This window comes from Ctenopharyngodon idella, chromosome 1 (genome assembly GCF_019924925.1).
Source record: "Ctenopharyngodon idella isolate HZGC_01 chromosome 1, HZGC01, whole genome shotgun sequence".
NCBI lineage: Eukaryota > Metazoa > Chordata > Actinopteri > Cypriniformes > Xenocyprididae > Ctenopharyngodon > Ctenopharyngodon idella.
Genome location: NC_067220.1, coordinates 1075132 through 1099531, shown reverse-complemented (window position 1 = coordinate 1099531; position 24400 = coordinate 1075132). Strand labels below are relative to the sequence as shown.

The 24400-nt window shown below is 37.2% G+C and overlaps 1 protein-coding gene and 1 long non-coding RNA gene across 9 annotated transcripts in view; one reads left to right on the top strand and one right to left on the bottom strand.

The window, feature by feature from the left end:
- LOC127508732 (uncharacterized) overlaps nucleotides 1–24400 on the top strand; it is a 488047-nt gene that overhangs the window by 368336 nt on the left and 95311 nt on the right. The window contains exon 3 of one of the 8 annotated variants that reach the window (XR_007928899.1): nucleotides 23427–23619. The exons of the other annotated variants lie outside the window; for them this stretch is intronic. This is a non-coding gene — a long non-coding RNA (uncharacterized LOC127508732). Of the gene's footprint in view, nucleotides 1–23426; nucleotides 23620–24400 lie in introns of those variants that run through there. 8 annotated transcript variants of the gene reach the window in all.
- Nucleotides 1–24400, bottom strand: part of LOC127500999 (uncharacterized) — a 385015-nt gene that overhangs the window by 346487 nt on the left and 14128 nt on the right. The gene's annotated exons all lie outside the window — the stretch shown is intronic.

Genomic DNA, 24400 nt, shown 5'->3' with positions numbered 1-24400 from the left:
ATGTGCAAATGAACAGTATTAATAATGTAGTAACTGTACGATTGTTCGCTGATCCAAACTCCACATAAATAAACTCCTCCATCATCTGGTGTCACAGCAGTAATTCTGACGCTGATGAGATTTTTATGTTTGTGATCAGAAACACTGACTATTTCTGTCTTATTCCATGAGCTGTAGATCGTATCAATAGAGTTTTTTCCTTCTTTGAATATGATCTTGGAATCATTAATATGATTCTGTGAATATTCACAGCTGAATGTGGCAGTTTCTCCAATATTCACCATCAATCTCTTTGACACTTTACAACATGAATCTGTAAATAACATAATAAAGAAATATATTTCACATATAAAAGCTTTGAAATGATCAGTAGTTTTACCACACAAAGACTTTTGTCTTAAAATGACTGACCTTCCTCCACATTCAAAGTCATATCAATGTACCGCTGGCCAATAACCCTAATCCAGTATCTTCCAGCATCTTGTTGATTTAAATCTCTAATGTAGATCATGAGGTTTCCATCACTGTTACGAAACAGTGTGAATCGTCCGTCATTAATCCAGTTATCATGTTTCTTAAAATTTATTATTGTTCTCCACTCAGGTAATTTGGCCATATATTTAGCGGAGTAACTGAACCAAACCTCCCCAGAATCAACAAGAAGACTTCCTCCAGAATATCCAGTGACTCTAAAGCATCTCACTGCACCTGTCAATCAGATTGATACTGTGATCAGAAACCTCATGAACAGAAAACAGCATCATTACTGCAGTGATGAAAGAGAAAAGCTCTGACCTGAGATCAGGTAGAAAGTGAAGAAGATGAGGAGGATCTTCATTGTGAGTTGAGTTCAGTCTTCTTTATGCTGAATGTTCTCTGTGTGAATCTCTCTGTCTCTACATCTGTCTGCTTTAGTTACTTCCTCTTTATTCAGCTCTTTATCAGTAATGAGCAGCTTTACTGGCCCCTCCCACCATCAGCACTGACTGAATATTACATTAATCACACTGAAAGAGCGCCACCTAGTGGAGGTTAAGTGTCTGATACTGAGAGATCATACAGGTTTCATCTTCTCTATATAAGGACTAATGACACTGAAGATAATTGATCAGCATTATTTAAATCTTCCACTAGAGGGCGACAGTATAATTCACATGTAATGTGTCAATAGGGGGCCTCAGCAAACTTACAAGGCAGCTTTAATATTAAAATAATTAAAAATGAAAGGTTAACTCTGACATAATTCACAAATCAGGAAATGTTGAGTTACAAAGGCTGATCCACTCTCACAGAAACATACTGAGCAACTTCATGTCTTTATTAAACAGCATCATCTTCCTGTGGCTCAAGGAAATTAAAAAAAAAAAAATGTTTTGACATTTAAGTTTTTGACATCTTTATCAGCTTTAAGAATCATTAACAGTTTTTTATTAGGAGGAAACATGCATGATTTGACTTGCAGATTAAATACTTCATGCCTATAAAAATAATATCATACGTTTACATTGATCCAAATATGAAGCTGATCCTGTGGCCATATGAACTTCCATCAGTGTTGTAACTTGTGCTCTAAGGCTACGCTCAGACTGTCAGTCCAAATCCTATTTTTGAGCATATATGAAAGACATCCAATCAGATTTAGCACGTGTGAACGGCAAAAAAGAACATGAAATGCGAAGAACATGAAATCGTATTTCTGTAAATCCCTTTCAGTCTGATCTGATCAGTTTTCATGTATAGTTTACGTGACTTTCTCACGCCACGTAAAACATAAACGTCAGATGTTGTTATAGAAAACATGCTGAAAGTCGCTGCAGAAACAAGGTTGTATTGCAGCGGCTGCAGAAATGTCATGTTGTAAATAAGACAACATCTGTATCGCAAACCTCTCCATGTTGCGGTTGTTGTTGTTTTTGGTGTATACTTACCAACACAACATCACTGTCATAGAAACCAATGCAGATATTCCTGTTAACGAAAGAGTGGGATGGACACACAAATCACATCTGAACAGTTGATACACAATGTGGACGTCAATAATTTTAGATCAGATTCCAATTGGATACACAAATAATCGGATTTGGACTGACAGTGTGAACGTAGCCTTAGAAGGCAAATGTATTCAGATCTGAACATCTCATTGTGTCTGCAGTGTTTCTGGTCTTTCACTCCTCAGATCATCAGAGGCTCATCAGCTGAAGTCTGAGTCTGATTGCTGCTTCTGTCTCTTTAACAGGCAGTTGTGGATTCAGCACCACGGACAGCAGCTGTCAATCAAACTTCAGCATCACTGATGACAGTTTAACAACACAAACTGAACAAAGAGTGAAATGCTGAGACTTGACTTCATCTGCTTCCTTCTTCTTTAACTTTGATTTTAAAAACATCTACATGAACAATGAGTCCATGTAATTATCAAATATTATGCTGGTTTTTAATTCCTCCAGATTGACTTTTTCATTTCAAATTCACAGGTGTGTAAATCAGTGTCATAATGTCAATCAGTTACAATTATTCAGAACAGAAGAATAAGAAACAAGCATCTACTCTATCAACTACCACACCATAACCTACACAAAGACTGTTTATAAAAACCAAGAAATTTAACAGGCATTAACACATATTTACCACTAGATGGAGCCAGAGGTGTGAATAAGACATTTGTGTTTGTGTTTTCAGTCTCAGACAAGTTGATGCTCTCAAGAAATCTTTTCAGACCATGTATTAGTTCAATGTTTTTGTTGTCTCTATTTAAAATAAAATAAGGAATTTCACAAAATGGTAGTTTTAATCCTGTTTCTGAAAGGTTGCAGTTTGCATAATAAATCTATTTATGGAATAAATTAGTTACTATTAGTTATTAATTACTATTTTACCAAATTTTTAAAGACCTGGCAATCATCCCATTGCATTGTGGGGGCAAGTTTCGCATGCAGTATTCACATTTCTTTCACAAAATGTACATATAGTTTGATATAGACCTAATGTTCGAGTCCTTTTTATATTTTACAAGTTTTAGAGTAAAATGTTTAATAAACTAATGTATACACTGTATGATGAGGCATTTCATAATTTATCACAGTCAGTAACAGTGTTGTTTGAATCTGTAAAGATATTGTGAGATTCACGAGCCTCAGCGCGACCGTTAGTTAAAGCACTGCTGTCAAGATCAAATAAAGTACCATAAAAGTCATTCATACGCTTCGTGGTGTTTTTCAAGTGTTCTGAATACATAAATCAGCTTTGTGTGAGGAACAGATCTAAATGTAATTGATTACTCACAGAAAATCTTCTTCTCTGATCTGTCAGTTCAAATTTTGATTCACCCGCGAACTTTGTTTTCATTCAAACGGAAGCGCAGCGCTCAGCGCCATATAAGGAGAAAAGGGAGGAGTAGAAACTGCGCTTAAATCTCATTGGCTCTCGGGTGTATGTTGTCGTGTCATGACTGAATATTTATAATCTACATAAGAAGAGAAGGTTCAGACACATGTAATACGGCTCAGTGTTGATTCACATTCTCTTTTCTTCCGAGTTGTTTGTCTTATCATCACAGAATAAAGCTGAATGCCAAAATCTAACCATGTAAAATGTATCAGTGCTACAGAAATTAAAGAGATCTGAACAGTTGTACTTTTAACATTTGAAAAACAAGCAGATCTTTTATAATGAACACTTATTTATGACTGCAGTTGGTTTGGATTATTAACAAATACAGTTTTGAGATTTCAGCTCCCTCTAGCAAATATGTTTAGTTGATCTGACTAAAACCATTTGGAGCAGAATAGATTAATAGGATTCTGAATAGCTGGGATATATTATAAATAATAATATTATTTTCAGATATTAAATAAATTCACAGCATCTTTTTATGGAGTGGAAAGTCTGTGTCCATCATTACTAAGATAAACATTTCCTTTTTTATCACACCTGCAGGAGGCTGAAGGGTTTTTTGATTTGACCAACAAAAGATAAATAGAGCAAAAGAAAACCACGAGCTGAAGAGCATCTCACGCTGTTTATCTTTATCACATTGACCACAGTATCAAACAACACTGTGAACACAAAGACCTGAGACACTTACAAGCAAGTCTCTTCATCCTAGTTAAAAAAAAAAAAAAAAAACTAGGTTAAAAAACTTTTTGGTTGGGCTGAATTCAAAATTAATTCAAAAATGCACTATTATACGACTCTCACTGTTACTGCCATACAAAGATATGCTGATGTTTAGAATTGGACCAGAAAGAAAGTGATGAAAAAATCTTAATAAAACAATGAAATTCAAAGTAAATCTTGAAGATGTTACTTGTTTAAAGTGGTGTTGACATAAATATACTAACAATATAAATGCATGACATTTAAAGAACTATTAAAGACATTATCAATTCCCACAAGGATTTTTTTATTATTATTATTTATTTTTAATAAGAAAAGTTCATCACTCTCAGTAAATGTTGGAGGTGAATTAGTGAACGATCAGCTCTTAGTCTTTATTGTCTTCTGCTCACAATGGATGTTGATCTTCTGTCTCTCTCTGTTCAGTCTCATGTGTCTCACTGTGGGTTTCCTGAGTAAGTCTGTTTAATTAAACTGAACTGAGACCCTGAACCTTCACCAGTTTTCTGTGGCTTTGAGCTGGACGGAAAAAAACAGCCTGTTCATCACGCCAACACAAACAACACCTCCAGCGCTCGTGAGAAACTTTGAGACAGAAAGTTTCATGTATAAGTCAATGCCATGACAATGTTTGACAAAATTATATAGTGCTTTTATATATATAAATATATAGTGCTTTTCTGGGTACTCAAAGCGCTTTACATGGAAGAGGGAATCTCCTCAACCACCACCGATGTGCAGCACCACCTGGATGAAGCGACAGCAGCCATATTGTGCCAGAACGCCCACCACACACCAGCTTATTGGTGGAGAGGAGACATACTGATGAAGCCAATCAGTGTATGGGGATGATTAGGAGGTCATGATGGACAGAGGCCAATGGGCAAATTAGACCCCTACTCTTTTCGAAGGACATCCTGGGATTTTTAACGACCACAGAGAGTCAGGACCTCGGTTTAACGTCTCATCCGAAGGACGGTGCTTTTTGACAGTATAGTGTCCCCATCACTATACTGGGGCGTTAGGACCCACACAGACCACAGGATGAGCACCCCCTGCTGGCCTCACTAACACCTCCAGCAGCAACCTAGTTTTCCCAGGAGGTCTCCCATCCAGGTACTGACCAGGTTCAGCCCTGCCTAGCTTCAGTGGGCAACCAGTCTTGGGCTACAGGGAGTTATGGCTGCTGGCATTTATATAAAGTAATGTAAAAAACAGTGTAAATAATCTCTCTGATTCTACAACTTTAAATAACAGCTTTGGGCATCAAACAAGGAATAAGCAGAAAATATAAATGTTTATTTTTTAAATGAATAAAATATATTATTATACAGTAAAACTCTTACATCAGAAAAAATGACCTCAGTTCCAACAGAGCAAGAATGAACTAAAAACAACATCAGCAAAAGTCTCTTGCATGTACAAAACAAAAGCAGGTCAAAGAGAATCAATATTCAGAGAGACGAGAAAGAGAAAACATTTAAACAGCTGCTGTTAAAGAGACTTTAATAACTGTACGTGTCTCTGTATTTGGAGTGGAAACTTTACAGTTTATTCTATAAGTGTCACTCAGTGGTTTTATTTCCTGTTTTTATCACACCCTCAGATAAACTGAGATGACAAACTCTGTACACACACCAGTAAACCTCTGACACACCTGCTATTTTAAACATGTGAAAGAAGAAACATGATCAGCAGCAGAAACTATAAAGTGTCAGACTGAACGACCCTGATCAATAAAACATCTGTTTAACACTAAATTATGGATTATAAAGAGATTTTTATCAATGAACTGTAAACGTAAGCAATACTGTTAGTAAAGTGTGCTGATCTGTGATCTGTTATAAGTGAGTTAGTTGAGTCTCATGCGGTGACTGACCGTGGCGTAATCAGAGTGAATCTGGTCCTTACTGAAGGAGACTGTAGCGTCACTGAGAGACTCTTCATGCTTCTGGAAACTGACAGACGCATACAGGAGCTCATCAGAGGGGATTGTGGGTAATTCATCAGGAGCTGATCCAGGATCTGTGAGAGAATCACGTCTGCTGTCTGCACATAATGACTGAACATGGAGAAAATAGAGAGAAAACGTACAATGAAACGAGAAAATCTCATAAGCACAATATTTCTACAAACATACACACACTGTGACTCACCATTATATTTTTCTTCCTCTTTCTCTTGTCTGATGTCGAGGTTCTTCCTAATAACCCAAAACAAAATGAATCGATCAGTAAGAGAAAGACAAACTAGATCAAACTGGAGACAAACAGCAGCATCTGAGACAGAAACTCATTGAGTCAGTGAGATTTTACTGCTGCTGACAGTCAGAAGATTCAAGCAGTTCAGAAACACTACAATAACTAATTATTAATTTGTTTCAACAGATAATAAATGATCAAACCTCGTCTCTTGTGTCTTAATTTACACACAGTCAGAGTGAATCCACCAATCAGCAGCAGAATCACACACACACAAATAATGATGATCATGGAGGAATCTGAAAATAAAACAGTTAATCAACATTCACACATTAGGAAATACGTTCAATTGACTATTTATGGGGAAAATTTGCACATTTTAGTCTCTCTTCTGCAGACCTACACATAAAACATGTTCTTCATCTGTCTCTGTTGAGTCTCATGTGTCCCACTTAGAGGTCAACCGAATGAACTCTTTTTTAATTATTTTTTAATTAATCGGCATCGGCAAATTGTGCTGCAAATTAGGCTGATTAATAGGCAGGTGCATCTGCGAGCAGCTAAATGTTGTTGTCGAACACGTGACGCTGCCTCTTGTGGCAAGCAGATTGCCATTCCACTGGCATAAAGGCTCGGATGTACTTCATTTTCCATGATCTGCTGCATCTTGCGCACAGCTGAGCATGTGAGCCTTTCAAAGTAGCCTATACTCCTAGTGGACTGCTGTTTTCAAGCGCTCAAATCACTCGCACATGCGCTGTTGTACACGGACCGTCCTCGCGGTCTCAAAAATTGGGCTGCACGCAGACGGGGTTGCGAGCCTTCAACCAGCTGTAGTTTAGGCCACAGGTAGGCACGGGTACCAAAACCTGGTAATGAGTCCAGCGTCTAAATTATTATAGTAGCCTGCACTGTATAGATGAGCTCCAACGTTATCAATTCTGTTTCTGTACATTACCGGAGAATTTCTCTCCCTCTGAGGTAAAACAGACGGAGTAAAGCCGCGTTTCCACCACAGGAACTTTCCCCAGGAACTAGGGACTTTGGGGTGGTACTCGTGTGTTTCGACCGCAGGAACCAGGGTCTAAATGAAGGTAAAAATTTCCCCCTCAGAAAGTACCTGCTCACTAGGTAGTACTTTTCCAAAGTTCTGGAACTTTCGGGGGTGGGACAAGGGTGCTGAACATGCTGATTGGTTGAGTTCACACAGCATTTTGATTGGTTGACTCCATGCAGCATTTTATTTCAACCACCATTTTTAAAGTCTGCGGTGCGTGCAGTAAGAGTTGTTTGCTATTCGAATCGTGGAGTTTAAAAATACGACCGATGGACCGACGATGAGGTTCAGGCTTTCTTAAACTTATATGTGGAGGACGAAATGGAAAGTTTCACGCAGTCCTACGTTACATTTTCAATAAAACATCAACATCTAAAACTCTGTTAATTCTCAAAAAGAACGTCTGCTGAGATCTTGAGAGATTGATTGTCTTCTTTTATCTTCAGTTGATTTCAGGCTGTGTAGCTTTAAGTCAGTTGTAGTTGTGTTTCATTTTCTGAGAGTGTAAGCATGATGTTGAACCAACATCACATTGTAACCCTGATTCAATGCCATCATCATTGATTTTTTGTTGAAATTTCAACATTGATTCAACATTAATTGAGGGTGCAAAAGTGATATTGATTCAATGCAGTTAACGTTGACACATTAACACTGATTCAACATTATTTCGATCATTGATGCTATCTGGGAGAGCTATTAAGTTCTACAGCCAGTAAAAGTACTACAAAACAAAAATAATTCATTACAAAAAGGGTTTCTTACCCTGTTTTACATTGAGGTTGACTTTAGTGATGATTTGAGCTCCACACCAGTATATCCCAGAATCCTCTTCTCTCAGATCAGTGATGTTTACAGTAAAGACTCCAGTAGAAGCTTCATCACTGAAAGAGAATCGATCATCTCTGATCGTCTCCAATGAAACTCCATCCTTCACACACATGGAGGGTTCATGTGCTTTGCAGAAGAGTTTCTGATGTTCATCATGATGTTTGCACTGGATTGACATGTCGTCTCCTTCATACTTAGTCAAGTTCAGCTCTGGAAATGATTAGAAATATAAGAACATCAATTCACAGCCATAGTTTCACATATTCAGATGATAAACCTTCCTCACCCTCGTTCATGATGACGATCAGATGAGTGTAAAGATAATTCACGTCTCTCTCTAATGTCACTGCACACCAGTATTTCCCAGCATCCTCTGCTGTCAGTCCAGTGATGGTCCCAGTGAAGACACTTGCAGTGACGTCATCATTCAGAGTCAATCTGTCAGTCTTGGTCTCTTTCTCTTCATTGAGAGTATTTCTATCTCTAGTGGAGCACTTCCCCTTACAGAGAGACTTTGACTTTGATTTATAGATTGAATCATAAGGGCAGATGATCTCAGCAGATTCTCCTTCACGTCTCACTACTGGAGCCACTGCAAACAAACAAACACAGACATTTAACACACATGATTCTGAATATACTGTATTTACTACAATGAAATCATCTGGATTCACTCACTGATGAGGTTGAGCTGAATTTTGGTGGTCAGGGAGATGAAAGTCAAATGTGTGTCTCTGGTTTCTGCTCCACACCAGTAAACTCCAGCATCTCTCACGCTCACATTACTGATGCTCACTGTAAAAACTCTCTCTTCATTTCTCTCAGATGAAGGACTCATTTCTGTCGCTTTAGATGAGCAGATGTGATCATCAACCTCTTTGCAGAAATGAACTTTATGTTGCTCTGGGATCTGACAGGTAATGTTGACTTCTCCATCAAGACGAGCAGATTTAGTCTCTGTCTTTGGATATTTTGCATCTATAAAATAAAACAATTAAATAAAAATCAGATCAGATAAAACAGGAGAGAGAAAGTATTTCATGTTCCTCACCATCTGTGACGTTCAGCTGAAGTTCAGTGAAGCTCTCAGTATAGTGAGACACATTCACTCCACACCTGTATGTTCCTGCATCTGCAGCTTTCAGCTCTCTAAAAAACACCATTAAGACTCCTGCTCTGGTGTCGTCATATAAAGAAACATCTCCGTTCTCCATCCATTCATCCTGAACTCCTGGATTCTTCCTCTCTGAACATCCATCTGATTCTTTACAGATGTATTTTGTCTTGGTTTTGTATTGAGGATGTTCACACTTGATCATCATACGACCTCCTGAGTATCCGCTCACTCTAGACACGCCCACTTTAGCTGTCAATCACAAATATCACATCTAATCAAATTTTCCACAAACAGAGATTGTAGAAACTTTAAAACCAGATATGACTTAGTTATTCCACTTACTAATAATATGTAGATGAACAGTATTAATAATGGAGTAACTGTACGAGTGTCTGTTGATCCAAACTCCACATAAATAAACTCCTCCATCATCTGGTCTCACAGCAGTAATTATCACAGTCATCAATTGTTGATCTCTTTTATCAGACATACTGAACCTCTTGTTCTTACTCCATGTGCTGTAAATCGTCTCAATGGAGTCTTTTCCTTCTTTGAAGATTATCTTCTCATCATTAATATGATGCTGTGAATATTCACATTTGAAGAGAGCAGCCCTTCCATTCTTCACCTCCACTCTCTTTGTCTTGTTACAGCATGAATCTGTCATTTACAAATAATAGAACATTTTTATATAATGATATTTTGTTTAGCAGTTTTGAGGAGGGTGCTGGACATATAACTAGGGTGACCATACTTTCTCTTAAAAAGCAATTTCTAAATAACCTCATATGGCCAAGATTTTTCTTTTTTCCATTTTGACGTGCTCTCTATAGTCGTGTACGATGCCTACATGCTGTTGTTCAAACTGTTTCTCAATCAGCATCAGTAATAATATGGTGATTGTGAATTCACAAAGAAACTTGTGTTCCACTGCACTGCTTTGAAATAGTTTCTCTTTGTAAACATGTTTTACACTGATGTCTTTGACCGCCACGTTTTAAAGATATCAAGTTAAAATAAGTCAAACTTTAGAAAATAACAAGTCTCATATGCGCCCTCGCCTCTTTTTCACCTGCATAAATGTATTCAGTGTAAACTGACCACTGAAAGAAGCGCTGAGCAGGAACGGATGGTGGATCTCTTTACAGTGCCCAAAGTGAAAATGTAAATCATGGACAAATTGCAGAAAATTTCCTTTGCCTTTTCCCGGTCGGACCGGTTTGAAGCAGAATACCTGACCTGCAAACTGTGTACATGTAATTGGTAAATGAAGGTGCGATTTGGATGCAAATGATATTACTTCATCAAAGCACAAAACATCAACCAAAGGAGAATGTTTGTCAGCTAAGTTAACTGGTAACACAAAACACTGTCATTTCTTAACATAGTCAGTGCATTAAATGAGCTCACAGTGAACAATGCTGTTTTTTTTCCCCAGCATTTATAAATCTAGATTAATCTTAATTCTATTTAAACTTCTAGAATTTTTTTTTTTTTTTAAATTTCAAGCTGTATTAATTAGCATAAGTTATTTTTATTATTTTAGAAACCCATAATATGGTCACCCTAAATTAACATCAGAATTGAAATCCTACTGTAAATCTAAAGGTGGTGCCATATAGTCTATTCTTTAAATTGTATATTCTGCCCCATTTGTATTTCATATGTCAAAATTACTCACCAACTTTCACATTCAAATGTATTTCAATATCCCCTGAACCTGAAAGCCCAATCCGGTATCTCCCAGAGTCCTGTAGGTTCAGTTCTCTGATGAAAAGCATGATGTGTCTGTTTGTGTTGACATACAGAGTGAATCTTTCTTTATTAATCCATTGATCGTGTTTATTATTCTCTATTATTATATTCCATCTTCCCTGGGTGTTTTGTTTTTGCAGATATTGATATCTGTTATTGGATGAAGACCTTCCAGAATCAACAAGAAGACTTCCTCCAGAATATCCAGTGACACTAAAGCATCTCACTGCACCTGTCAATCAGATTGATACTGTGATCAGAAACCTCATGAACAGAAAACAGCATCATTACTGCAGTGATGAAAGAGAAAAGCTCTGACCTGAGATCAGGCAGAAAGTGAAGAAGATGAGGAGGATCTTCATTGTGAGTTGAGTTCAGTCTTCTTTATGCTGAATGTTCTCTGTGTGAATCTCTCTGTCTCTACATCTGTCTGCTTTAGTTACTTCCTCTTTATTCAGCTCTTTATCAGTAATGAGCAGCTTTACTGGCCCCTCCCACCATCAGCACTGACTGAATATTACATTAATCACACTGAAAGAGCGCCACCTAGTGGAGGATACAGTGTCTGATACTGACAGATCATACAGGTTTCATCTTCTCTATGGCTGCGTTCCACTCCAAATTTTTATGCCCTTCACTCACTAACTTCCCTCTGTCTCGTGGACTCTCGTGTGTCATTGCTTACATTGCATGAGTGCCCTCTACTGGAGGAACCCGTGCATAAGGTTTAAATGGAACTAAGCCCTTGATCACTTTGAATTCACTCTGGAGCTGATTTATTATTTAAACCCCTTATGAATTTGTTTTATGCAACATTCTATATTCGTATAAGTTGTTGGAGGAAATATATATGTATATGAGCTGTTGAAGAAAAATAAAATTACACAAATGAAACAAAATATCAATAGTTTAAACTTTGACTGTGAACATAAGGTAGCTACAATTATTATGCAATTAAATCTCAACATAATTAATATACACTGTAAAAAGAAAATCCTAATTTTATGGAAAATAACGGAAACATTTGTCATTTTCTTTTATTTTAAGTTAAACTCAAAACTCTGTAAAATTACAAACAATATATGTAAATTAACAACTCAGCTGTTATTTTAAGTATTATGACATTAATCACATTCAACAAAGCTTTTTTGTGACTTTAGTAGCTTGTTTTGTGACGTTCAGAGTTCATCTGATTTTTTTATTATTATTGTCACCTTTGTTGAGATTTATATGCTGATTCTTGATGTCTGCATAATGATTTAATACAATTGTTTATAGTATTACAGCACTGCAGTAGTATTGACATATGGTAAATTAAGAACTAATATTAAACAATTTAATCAAAGATTAACTCCGGCGTCAGTGAATCAGAGCATTTCATGATGACAATAGCATCACTTAAAAAGTGACCAACATCATCTGATCAGAGTCTCTTTGTTCTTGTTTTCTTTTTTGCTATAACAAACACATATCACAGACACACAGTTAAAGCAGCCAGAAAAATATTAATGTTAAAGAGTCGAGGGTCAAGAGCCCAACTAAAGCAAACACTGACCACCAGAATAGTGACTTCAAACTTCATTAATTTCAATAAAACATCAACATCTAAACCTCTGTTAATTGTCAATAAGAACTTTAGTATGAAATAAAGTCTGGATTGTAATAAGTGAAGATGCTGAGATCTTGAGAGATCTGTTAGTGTTTCATGTTCTGTTGGGATTTAAAGTGTTTCTGTATCGTGTGTTTTGTGGGTCACCATTGTGCTGGAGAGTAGATCCTGTGCTTCAGTCCAGGATGAGCCAGAAAACATTGCTGTTGCTTTATTTCAGAGGCAGTAACATATAGTTACATTCATTCATTTATTCATGTGTGCTTTTTTCTGGTTAAATACAAGAGATTCACATTTTAGTCAATGTGTTTTGTTAGTAATAATTCAGTATATACCTGTAAAACAACAGTGTTTTGCACTTTATTTAAATTAGGATATTTTACTTTAATTTTAAAGTTTTTGTTTGGTAGCCGTAGCTGACAGTCATTGACCATTTTTCCCAAAATAATCAATATATCATAAACTTCAGTTAAGCACGATCTGCTGTGATGTCACAATCAAGTTGAATTGTGGGATATAGAGCTGCTTGAAGTGTACATCAGAGTAGACTCGCTCCCTCGCTTTGCGACCAGAAAGATCCTTGATGATGATTTCACTTTTTTAACTTTAGTTAGTGTGTAATGTTGCTGTTTGAGCATGAACAACATCTGCAAAGTTACGACGCTCAAAGTTCAATGCAAAGGGAGATATTTTCTTTTACAGAAATCGCTTTTTAAGGACTACAATAAACGGCTGGTAAGGACTACAATGAGCTTCTTCCTGGGTTAGTGACATCACAATCCCTCAAATTTACATAAACCCCGCCCCCGAGAACACACAACAAAGGCGGTGAGGCCATGTTGGGCTGCTTTAGAGAAGAGGAAGAGTTGTTGTAGTAGAGTGTTGTTGTCATGCCGTCATTTTACACCGGACTGCTTCACAAACGAGGGTCAATTCAACACTGGATTCGCACAAAAGATTAACATGACGGCACATGCTAGTCGATGAGTTGAATCAACTCCACAGCAACTACATAAATTTATCCACTAACCGTTCAGAAACGTCCAGTTTCATTCTAAAAGTTGTAACTTCTTCCTGAGTCTCTCCATCAGTGTCGACTCCGGTTTGAACAATGTAAGACTGAACACCGTTACTGACAATCCTCATTTTGGCTGCGTGAGATTCTCCAGCTTTGTTGTTGTTGAGCAACCGAAGCACGAGCTGTTAAAGCTCCTCTTCTGGAGCAGCAGCTCATTTGCATTTAAAGGGACACACACAAAAACGATGTGTTTTTGCTCACCCAAATAGGGGCAAATTTGACAAGCTATAATAAATGATCTGTGGGGTATTTTGAGCTGAAACTTCACAGACACATTCTGGAGACACCAGAGACTCATATCACATCTTGTGAAAGGGGCATTATAGGTCCCCTTTAAAATCATTTAAAATAAAGGGTTAAAACAAAAACATAAAGAAAATTCTAAAACACAAGATTATTTTTATGTACCTTTATTTTACCAGGAAGTCTCGTGGAGATTAAAATCTCTTTTACAAGAGAGACCTGGCCAATGTAGCAGCCATACAGTAAAACAACATTTTAAAATACAACAAATACACAATAAAACAGAAATATTAGAACAAAGTATCCTCTCAACAAAAACAATCACAAGCCTCTGTAGATATACTGTAGTACAAAATATCCCCCATACAACTGACATAATTCATATATCAAGGAGGCATAGGCGGAGAGTGAACCAACTCTAGGGTAAAGGCTAGATGTGATTCCTCCTTAAAAACACATTTAAATAGAATGTCATGAAATAGTTAGGCATGTCGCTTATCAATAACCTACACATCCCAGCATAAACGCTCTTGTTGTTAAGGTGGCTATGATCACAAACCAATATTTAAACAGGCAAGCATATGCATGATTTGGGATGGCGACCATGTTCGAATAATAAATAACCATTGCTTTACCTAATGCAGCAAAACATACACTGTAAAAAACTGCTGTAAAAAAAGGCAAAATTTCAACAGCAACATTCTGTTTTCCATTAAAACAGTAATATACCGTATAAAACAATGCATTCAGGGTGATATTTGTCATTTCTGAGAAAGTAGCCTACAGGAATATACTGTGAATAGGTAACAGGGCACACCTGGGGCAGACGATCAAGGAGAAATCAACATGAAAAACTACAACAGACTACAAAGATTGAAGACAGAACAGGACACAGAGAACATGACATGATTAATAACAGTACAATATTTTGTATTACAAGTTTTCTGAAATGTTTAAATATGCAAATGGAGTATTATATAATTAAATATGCACACATTTGCATATATTTCCAAAAGTTAAAGGTTTTTACAGAGTGTGTTTTGGATTTCTCTTTTTTTATCATCCATAAATCAGAAAATACTGTCAACAGCCAGAGGGGGAAACAGGTTGACCATATTTTTAAGAGTAAAATGTCAGTGTGATCTCCTGCTGGTGGAAGAGAGTCGTTCAGATGTTCAGCACCGCGGACAGCAGCTGATCTGCAGCACATGACTGAGATTCATCACCACACACAAACACATTCACAGTCTGTTCAGATGAGCTCCTGTTCTCATAGACATCACATTACACTTCTTATGCTGAATTACTGACCATCAGTGACACATTACATAAATCAGCAAATTATAAATCAGTTTATTTGGAAAGGTTGTGTAGAGAACAGATTATAGTGTCTGATGCTGAGAGCTTAAACAGGTTTTCATGTTCTCTATCCACCTTATTTTTAACATATAAGAGTGAGCGAGGAAGTTTCGCACATTCACAGAAAACAGCTTACTTCTGTGCTGCAAAATAAAGTGGATAATAAGGTAATAATTCAAAACAGAAGGTTGAAATAATGTACCATAACAAAAATGCTAAAGATACAAAATATATATCATATACAAATAAGATAATATAGATTTCAGATCATCAGAGGCTCATCAGCTGAAGTCTGAGTCTGATTGCTGCTTCTGTCTCTTTAACAGGCAGTTGTGGATTCAGCACCACGGACAGCAGCTGTCAATCACACTTCAGCATCACTGATGACAGTTTAACAACACAAACTGAACAAAGAGTGAAATGCTGAGACTTGACTTCATCTGCTTCCTTCTTCTTTAACTTTGATTTTAAAAACATCTACATGAACAATGAGTCCATGTAATTATCAAATATTATGCCGGTTTTTAATTCCTCCAGATTGACTTTTTCATTTCAAATTCACAGGTGTGTAAATCAGTGTCATAATGTCAATCAGTTACAATTATTCAGAACAGAAGAATAAGAAACAAGCATCTACTCTATCAACTACCACACCATAACCTACACAAAGACTGTTTATAAAAACCAAGAAATTTAACAGGCATTAACACATATTTACCACTAGATGGAGCCAGAGGTTTGAATAAGACATTTGTGTTTGTGTTTTCAGTCTCAGACAAGTTGATGCTCTCAAGAAATCTTTTCAGACCATGTATTAGTTCAATGTTTTTATTGTCTCTATTTAAATGAAACTAAGGAATTTCACAAAATGGTAGTTTTAATCCTGTTTCTGAAAGGTTGCAGTTTGCTTAATAAATCTATTTATGGAATAAATTAGTTACTATTAGTTATTAATTACTATTTTACCAAATTTTTAAAAACCTGGCAATCATCCCATTGCATTGTGGGGGCAAGTTTCGCATGCAGTATTCACATTTCTTTCACAAAATGTACATATAGTTTGATATAGACCTAATGTTCGAGTCCTTTTTATATTTTACAAGTTTTAGAGTAAAATGTTTAATAAACTAATGTATACACTGTATGATGAGGCATTTCATAATTTATCACAGTCAGTAACAGTGTTGTTTGAATCTGTAAAGATATTGTGAGATTCACGAGCCTCAGCGCGACCGTTAGTTAAAGCACTGCTGTCAAGATCAAATAAAGTACCATAAAAGTCATTCATACACTTCTTGGCGTTTTTTAAGTGTTCTGAATACATAAATCAGCTTTGTGTGAGGAACAGATCTAAATGTAATTGATTACTCACAGAAAATCTTCTTCTCTGATCTGTCAGTTCAAATTTTGATTCACCCGCGAACTTTGTTTTCATTCAAACGGAAGCGCAGCGCTCAGCGCCATATAAGGAGAAAAGGGAGGAGTAGAAACTGCGCTTAAATCTCATTGGCTCTCGGGTGTATGTTGTCGTGTCATGACTGAATATTTATAATCTACATAAGAAGAGAAGGTTCAGACACATGCAATACAGAGTCAGTGTTGATTCACATTCTCTTTTCTTCTGAGTTGTTTGTCTTATCATCACAGAATAAAGCTGAATGCCAAAATCTAACCATGTAAAATGTATCAGTGCTACAGAAATTAAAGAGATCTGAACAGTTGTACTTTTTAACATTTGAAAAGCAAGCAGATCTTTTATAATGAACACTTATTTATGACTGCAGTTGGTTTGGATTATTAACAAATACAGTTTTGAGATTTCAGCTCCCTCTAGCAAATATGTTTAGTTGATCTGACTAAAACCATTTGGAGCAGAATAGATTAATAGGATTCTGAATAGCTGGGATATATTATAAATAATATTATTATTTTCAGATATTAAATAAATTCACAGCATCTTTTTATGGAGTGGAAAGTCTGTGTCCATCATTACTAAGATAAACATTTCCTTTTTTATCACACCTGAAGGAGGCTGAAGGGTTTTTTGATTTGACCAACAAAAGATAAATAGATTAAAAGAAAACCACAAGCTGAAGAGCATCTCATGCTGTTGATCTTTATCACATTGACCACAGTATCAAACAACACTGTGAACACAAAGACCTGAGACACTTACAAGCAAGTCTCTTCATCCTAGTTAAAAAAAAAAAAAAAAAAAAAAAAAAAAGAAAACTAGGTTAAAAAACTTTTTGGTTGGGCTGAATTCAAAATGAATTCAAAAATGCATCATACAACTCTCACTGTTACTGCCATACAAAGATATGCTGATGTTTAGAATTGGACCAGAAAGAAAGTGATGAAAAAATCTTAATAAAACAATGAAATTCAAAGTAAATCTTGAAGATGTTACTTGTTTAAAGTGGTATTGACATAAATATACTAACAATATAAATGCATGACGTTTAAAGAACTATTAAAGACATTATCAATTCCCACAAGGATTTTTTTTTTATTATTATTATTTATTTTTAATAAGAAAAGTTCATCACTCTCAGTAAATGTTGGAGGTGAATTAGTGAACGATCAGCTCTTAGTCTTTATTGTCTTCTGCTCACAATGGATGTTGATCTTCTGTCTCTCTCTGTTCAGTCTCATGTGTCTCACTGTGGGTTTCCTGAGTAAGTCTGTTTAATTAAACTGAACTGAGACCCTGAACCTTCACCAGTTTTCTGTGGCTTTGAGCTGGACGGAAAAAACAGCCTGTTCATCACGCCAACACAAACAACACCTCCAGCGCTCGTGAGAAACTTTGAGACAGAAAGTTTCATGTATAAGTCAATGCCATGACAATGTTTGACAAAATTATATAGTGCTTTTATATATATAAATATATAGTGCTTTTCTGGGTACTCAAAGCGCTTTACATGGAAGAGGGAATCTCCTCAACCACCACCGATGTGCAGCACCACCTGGATGATGCGACAGCAGCCATATTGTGCCAGAACGCCCACCACACACCAGCTTATTGGTGGAGAGGAGACATAGTGATGAAGCCAATCAGTGTATGGGGATGATTAGGAGGTCATGATGGACAGAGGCCAATGGGCAAATTAGACCCCTACTCTTTTCGAAGGACATCCTGGGATTTTTAACGACCACAGAGAGTCAGGACATCGGTTTAACGTCTCATCCGAAGGACGGTGCTTTTTGACAGTATAGTGTCCCCATCACTATACTGGGGCGTTAGGACCCACACAGACCACAGGATGAGCACCCCCTGCTGGCCTCACTAACACCTCCAGCAGCAACCTAGTTTTCCCAGGAGGTCTCCCATCCAGGTACTGACCAGGTTCAGCCCTGCTTAGCTTCAGTGGGCAACCAGTCTTGGGCTACAGGGAGTTATGGCTGCTGGCATTTATATAAAGTAATGTAAAAAACAGTGTAAATAATCTCTCTGATTCTACAACTTTAAATAACAGCTTTGGGCATCAAACAAGGAATAAGCAGAAAATATAAATGTTTATTTTTTAAATGAATAAAATATATTATTATACAGTAAAACTCTTACATCAGAAAAAATGACCTCAGTTCCAACAGAGCAAGAATGAACTAAAAACAACATCAGCAAAAGTCTCTTGCATGTACAAAACAAAAGCAGGTCAAAGAGAATCAATATTCAGAGAGACGAGAAAGAGAAAACATTTAAACAGCTGCTGTTAAAGAGACTTTATTAACTATAGTGTCTCTGTATTTGGAGTGGAAACTTTACAGTTTATTCTATAAGTGTCACTCAGTGGTTTTATTTCCTGTTTTTATCACACCCTCAGATAAACTGAGATGACAAACTCTGTACACACACCAGTAAACCTCTGACACACCTGCTATTTTAAACATGTGAAAGAAGAAACATGATCAGCAGCAGAAACTATAAAATGTCTCATGATTCAACAGACTGAACGACGCTGATCAATAAAACATCTGTTTAACACTAAACTATGGATTATAAAGAGATTTTTATCAATGAACTGTAAACGTAAGCAATACTGTTAGTAAAGTGTGCTGATCTGTGATCTGTTATAAGTGAGTTAGTTGAGTCTCATGCGGTAAATGACCGTGGTGTAATCAGAGTGAATCTGGTCCTTACTGAAGGAGACTGTAGCGTCACTGAGAGACTCTTCATGCTTCTGGAAACTGACAGACGCATACAGGAGCTCATCAGAGGGGATTGTGGGTAATTCATCAGGAGCTGATCCAGGATCTGTGAGAGAATCACGTCTGCTGTCTGCACATAATGACTGAACATGGAGAAAATAGAGAGAAAACGTACAATGAAACGAGAAAATCTCATAAGCACAATATTTATACAAACATACACACACTCTGACTCACCATTATATTTTTCTTCCTCTTTCTCTTGTCTGATGTCGAGGTTCTTCCTAATAACCCAAAACAAAATGAATCGATCAGTAAGAGAAAGACAAACTAGATCAAACTGGAGACGAACAGCAGCATCTGAGACAGAAACTCATTGAGTCAGTGAGATTTTACTGCTGCTGACAGTCAGAAGATTCAAGCAGCTCAGAGACACTACAATAACTAATTATTAATTTGTTTCAACAGATAATAAATGATCAAACCTTGTTTCTTGTGTCTTAATTTACACACAGTCAGAGTGAATCCACCAATCAGCAGCAGAATCACACACACACAAATAATGATGATCATGGAGGAATCTGAAAATAAAACAGTTAATCAACATTCACACATTAGGAAATACGTTCAATTGACTATTTATGGGGAAAATTTGCACATTTTAGTCTCTCTTCTGCAGACCTACACATAAAACATGTTCTTCATCCGTCTCTGTTGAGTCTCATGTGTCCCACTTAGAGGTCAACCGAATGAACTCTTTTTTAATTATTTTTTAATTAATCGGCATCGGCAAATTGTGCTGCAAATTAGGCTGATTAATAGGCAGGTGCATCTGCGAGCAGCTAAATGTTGTTGTCGAACACGTGACGCTGCCTCTTGTGGAAAGCAGATTGCCATTCCACTGGCATAAAGGCTCGGATGTACTTCATTTTCCATGATCTGCTGCATCTTGCGCACAGCTGAGCATGTGAGCCTTTCAAAGTAGCCTATACTCCTAGTGGACTGCTGTTTTCAAGCGCTCAAATCACTCGCACATGCGCTGTTGTACACGGACCGTCCTCGCGGTCTCAAAAATTGGGCTGCACGCAGACGGGCTGTGCGAGCCTTTAACCAGCTGTAGTTTAGGCCACAGGTAGGCACGGGTACCAAAACCTGGTAATGAGTCCAGCGTCTAAATTATTATAGTAGCCTGCACTGTATAGATGAGCTCCAACGTTATCAATTCTGTTTCTGTACATTACCGGATAATTTCTCCTCCTCTGAGGCTGCGTGTGAGACGGAGTAAAGCCGCGTTTCCACCGCAGGAACTTTCCCCAGGAACTAGGGACTTTGGGGTGGTACTCGTGTGTTTTGACCGCAGGAACCAGGGTCTAAATGAAGTTCCAGGTAAAAATTTCCCCCTCAGAAAGTACCTGCTCACTAGGTAGTACTTTTCCAAAGTTCTGGAACTTTCGGGGGTGGGACAAGGGTGCTGAACATGCTGATTGGTTGAGTTCACACAGCATTTTGATTGGTTGACTCCATGCAGAATTTTATTTCAACCACCATTTTTAAAGTCTGCGGTGCGTGCAGTAAGAGTTGTTTGCTATTCGAATCGTGGAGTTTAAAAATACGACCGATGGACCGACGATGAGGTTCAGGCTTTATTAAACTTATATACGGAGGACGAAATGGAAAGTTTCACGCAGTCCTACGTTACCGGACTTAATCTTCACAGAACTTTAGATCGTGATGGAAACGCAGACAGCAACAGGTCTGGGGGAAAAAAGTTCCTGGGACAAATTGTTCCAGTTAAATTCAGTGGAAAAGTGGCATAACTCAGACTGCAGCCGTGCCTTGTTCACACACAGCTTCAACTAAAGACGGCAGGGGAAAACAGACTGTTTTGAAAGCATAATTACACTGTAGCCTACTAGAATTGATGCCGACCATGCTTTTCATAAGTGCAACAAGTCATTTGCATGTGAAAGTAAAAACACGTGCAATTCAGGCGAAACTTAAGGCTGAAACGTGGATGTTAACTTTCCTCATTAAATGTGTCTGTGGGTTGGACATAGCCTCCACGACGTCATCGCTTGTGACCAGTGCACTTTTAAGCAGTTATGAGAAGCAGGCTGTGTAATATGAGTGAACTCTTTCATTTTTGTTATCACTTACATTATGGCCTTTTGACTTATAGCAGTGTCTGTCAACAAACATAAACAAAAAGCATGTTTCAGAACAGTTTTGAGAAGGTGCTTAAAAAGTTGAGCCATGTATTATTACTATGAATTATGCTACTACTAGGTTTATTTGACATGGTCTAGATTTTTGATTACCTGTTTTGTGTATTTAATATTTATGAATACATTATTTCTTTTTTATTTAAATTATACAAGTGCACTGATTGGAGAGGTTTATGTTGTTCATTTTTAAGTAATTTTCTGTATCACTTCTTATTACTTAACTGTAAGATTTTTTGAGATGAAGGGGAAAAAAGAAAATCGGCCAAAAAAATTGGCAGCATATATCGACATCGGCCAGAGAAAAACCCATATCAGTCGACCTCTAGTCTCACTGTGGGTTTCCTGAATAAAGACCGTTAATTCTTCACAGTCACATTAACCTGAGACTCTGAACCTTCAGCTCATTTCTGTGGTTTTGACATGAAATGAAAACACCCTCTTCACCACAAACACTAAACACCTCCTGTGCACCCCCTGAGCAATGTCAGAAAATGAGATGCAAAGTTTTCATACGCAATAGAGGAAGTATATGGAGTTTTTCTATATGAGATTATCAGGAATCACGAAAACACTCAAAACTTGGAAAATACATGAAGAATACAGGTTTGGAATAAAGTGCCATAAAAATCCAGAGATCCAGATGTCAGAATCAGAAAGATCTTAAATGTTTGCACATACAAGGAATTTGTTTTGGTGACAGAACAAATCTGCAGTATAGGTCAATAATTCTATCTAGTGAGGATAAATTTTTATATTAATATCTACTTAGTGAAATAATAAACCATAAGTTTCAGTGCATCCAATTTAATAGCAACAAGCAATACTGTATATTAAAGTCAGACTTTAGAACAATCCTCTCAATGCAAATAAAGTAAACCCTTACCTTGATCCTTCTCATCCATGTTTATGTTTAAGTGCACTTTAGTGATGATGTGAGCTCCACACCAGTATATCCCAGAATCCTCTTCTCTCAGATCAGTGATGTTTACAGTAAAGACTCCAGTAGAAGCTTCATCACTGAAAGAGAATCGATCATCTCTGATCGTCTCCAATGAAACTCCATCCTTCACACACATGGAGGGTTCATGTGCTTTGCAGAAGAGTTTCTGATGTTCATCATGATGTTTGCACTGGATTGACATGTCGTCTCCTTCATACTTAGTCAAGTTCAGCTCTGGAAATGATTAGAAATATAAGAACATCAATTCACAGCCATAGTTTCACATATTCAGATGATAAACCTTCCTCACCCTCGTTCATGATGACGATCAGATGAGTGTAAAGATAATTCACGTCTCTCTCTAATGTCACTGCACACCAGTATTTCCCAGCATCCTCTGCTGTCAGTCCAGTGATGGTCCCAGTTAAGACACTTGCAGTGACGCTATCATTCAGAGTCAATCTGTCAGTCTTGGTCTCTTTCTCTTCATTGAGAGTATTTCTATCTCTAGTGGAGCACTTCCCCTTACAGAGAGACTTTGACTTTGATTTATAGATTGAATCATAAGGGCAGATGATCTCAGCAGATTCTCCTTCACGTCTCACTACTGGAGCCACTGCAAACAAACAAACACAGACATTTACCACACATGATTCTGAATATACTGTATTTACTACAATGAAATCATCTGGATTCACTCACTGATGAGGTTGAGCTGAATTTTGGTGGTCAGGGAGATGAAGGTCAAATGTGTGTCTCTGGTTTCTGCTCCACACCAGTAAACTCCAGCATCTCTCACGCTCACATTACTGATGCTCACTGTAAAAACTCTCTCTTCATTTCTCTCAGATGAACCATTCATTTCTGTCACTGTAGATGTGTTGATGTTTTGACAGATGTGATTATCATCCTCTTTGCAGAAATGAACTTTATGTTTCTCTGGGATCTGACAGCTGATGTTGACTTCTCCATCAAGACGAGCAGATTTAGTCTCTGTCTTTGGATATTTTGCATCTATAAAATAAAACAATTAAATAAAAATCAGATCAGATACTTCAAACAGGAGAGATAAAGTATTTTGTGTTCCTCACCATCTCTGATGTTCAGCTGAAGTTCAGTGAAGCTCTCAGTATAGTGAGACACATTCACTCCACACCTGTATGTTCCTGCATCTGCAGCTTTCAGCTCTCTAAAAAACACCATCAAGACTCCTGCTCTGGTGTCGTCATATAAAGAAACATCTCCATTCTCCATCCATTTATTCTGAACTCCTGGATTCTTCCTCTCTGAACATCCATCTGATTCTTTACAGATGTATTTTGTCTTGGTTTTGTATTGAGGATGTTCACACTTGATCATCATACGACCTCCTGAGTATCCGCTCACTCTAGACACGCCCACTTTAGCTGTCAATCACAAATATCACTTTATATGTACATCAAATTATAACATCTTATCTATTTGATTTTATTCAAGTCGAATATTTTATTAAGAATGACTAATTCAACATGACTGTATTTGGTTATGGCAATGGAAGGTAACATCTAGACATATCTACAGTGTACTCACTCATAATAATATGTAGATGAACAGTATTAATAATGGAGTAACTGTACGATTGTTCTCTGATCCAAACTCCACATAAATAAACTCCTCCATCATCTGGTCTCACAGCAGAAATTGTCACAGTCATCAATTGTTGATCTCTTTTTTCAGA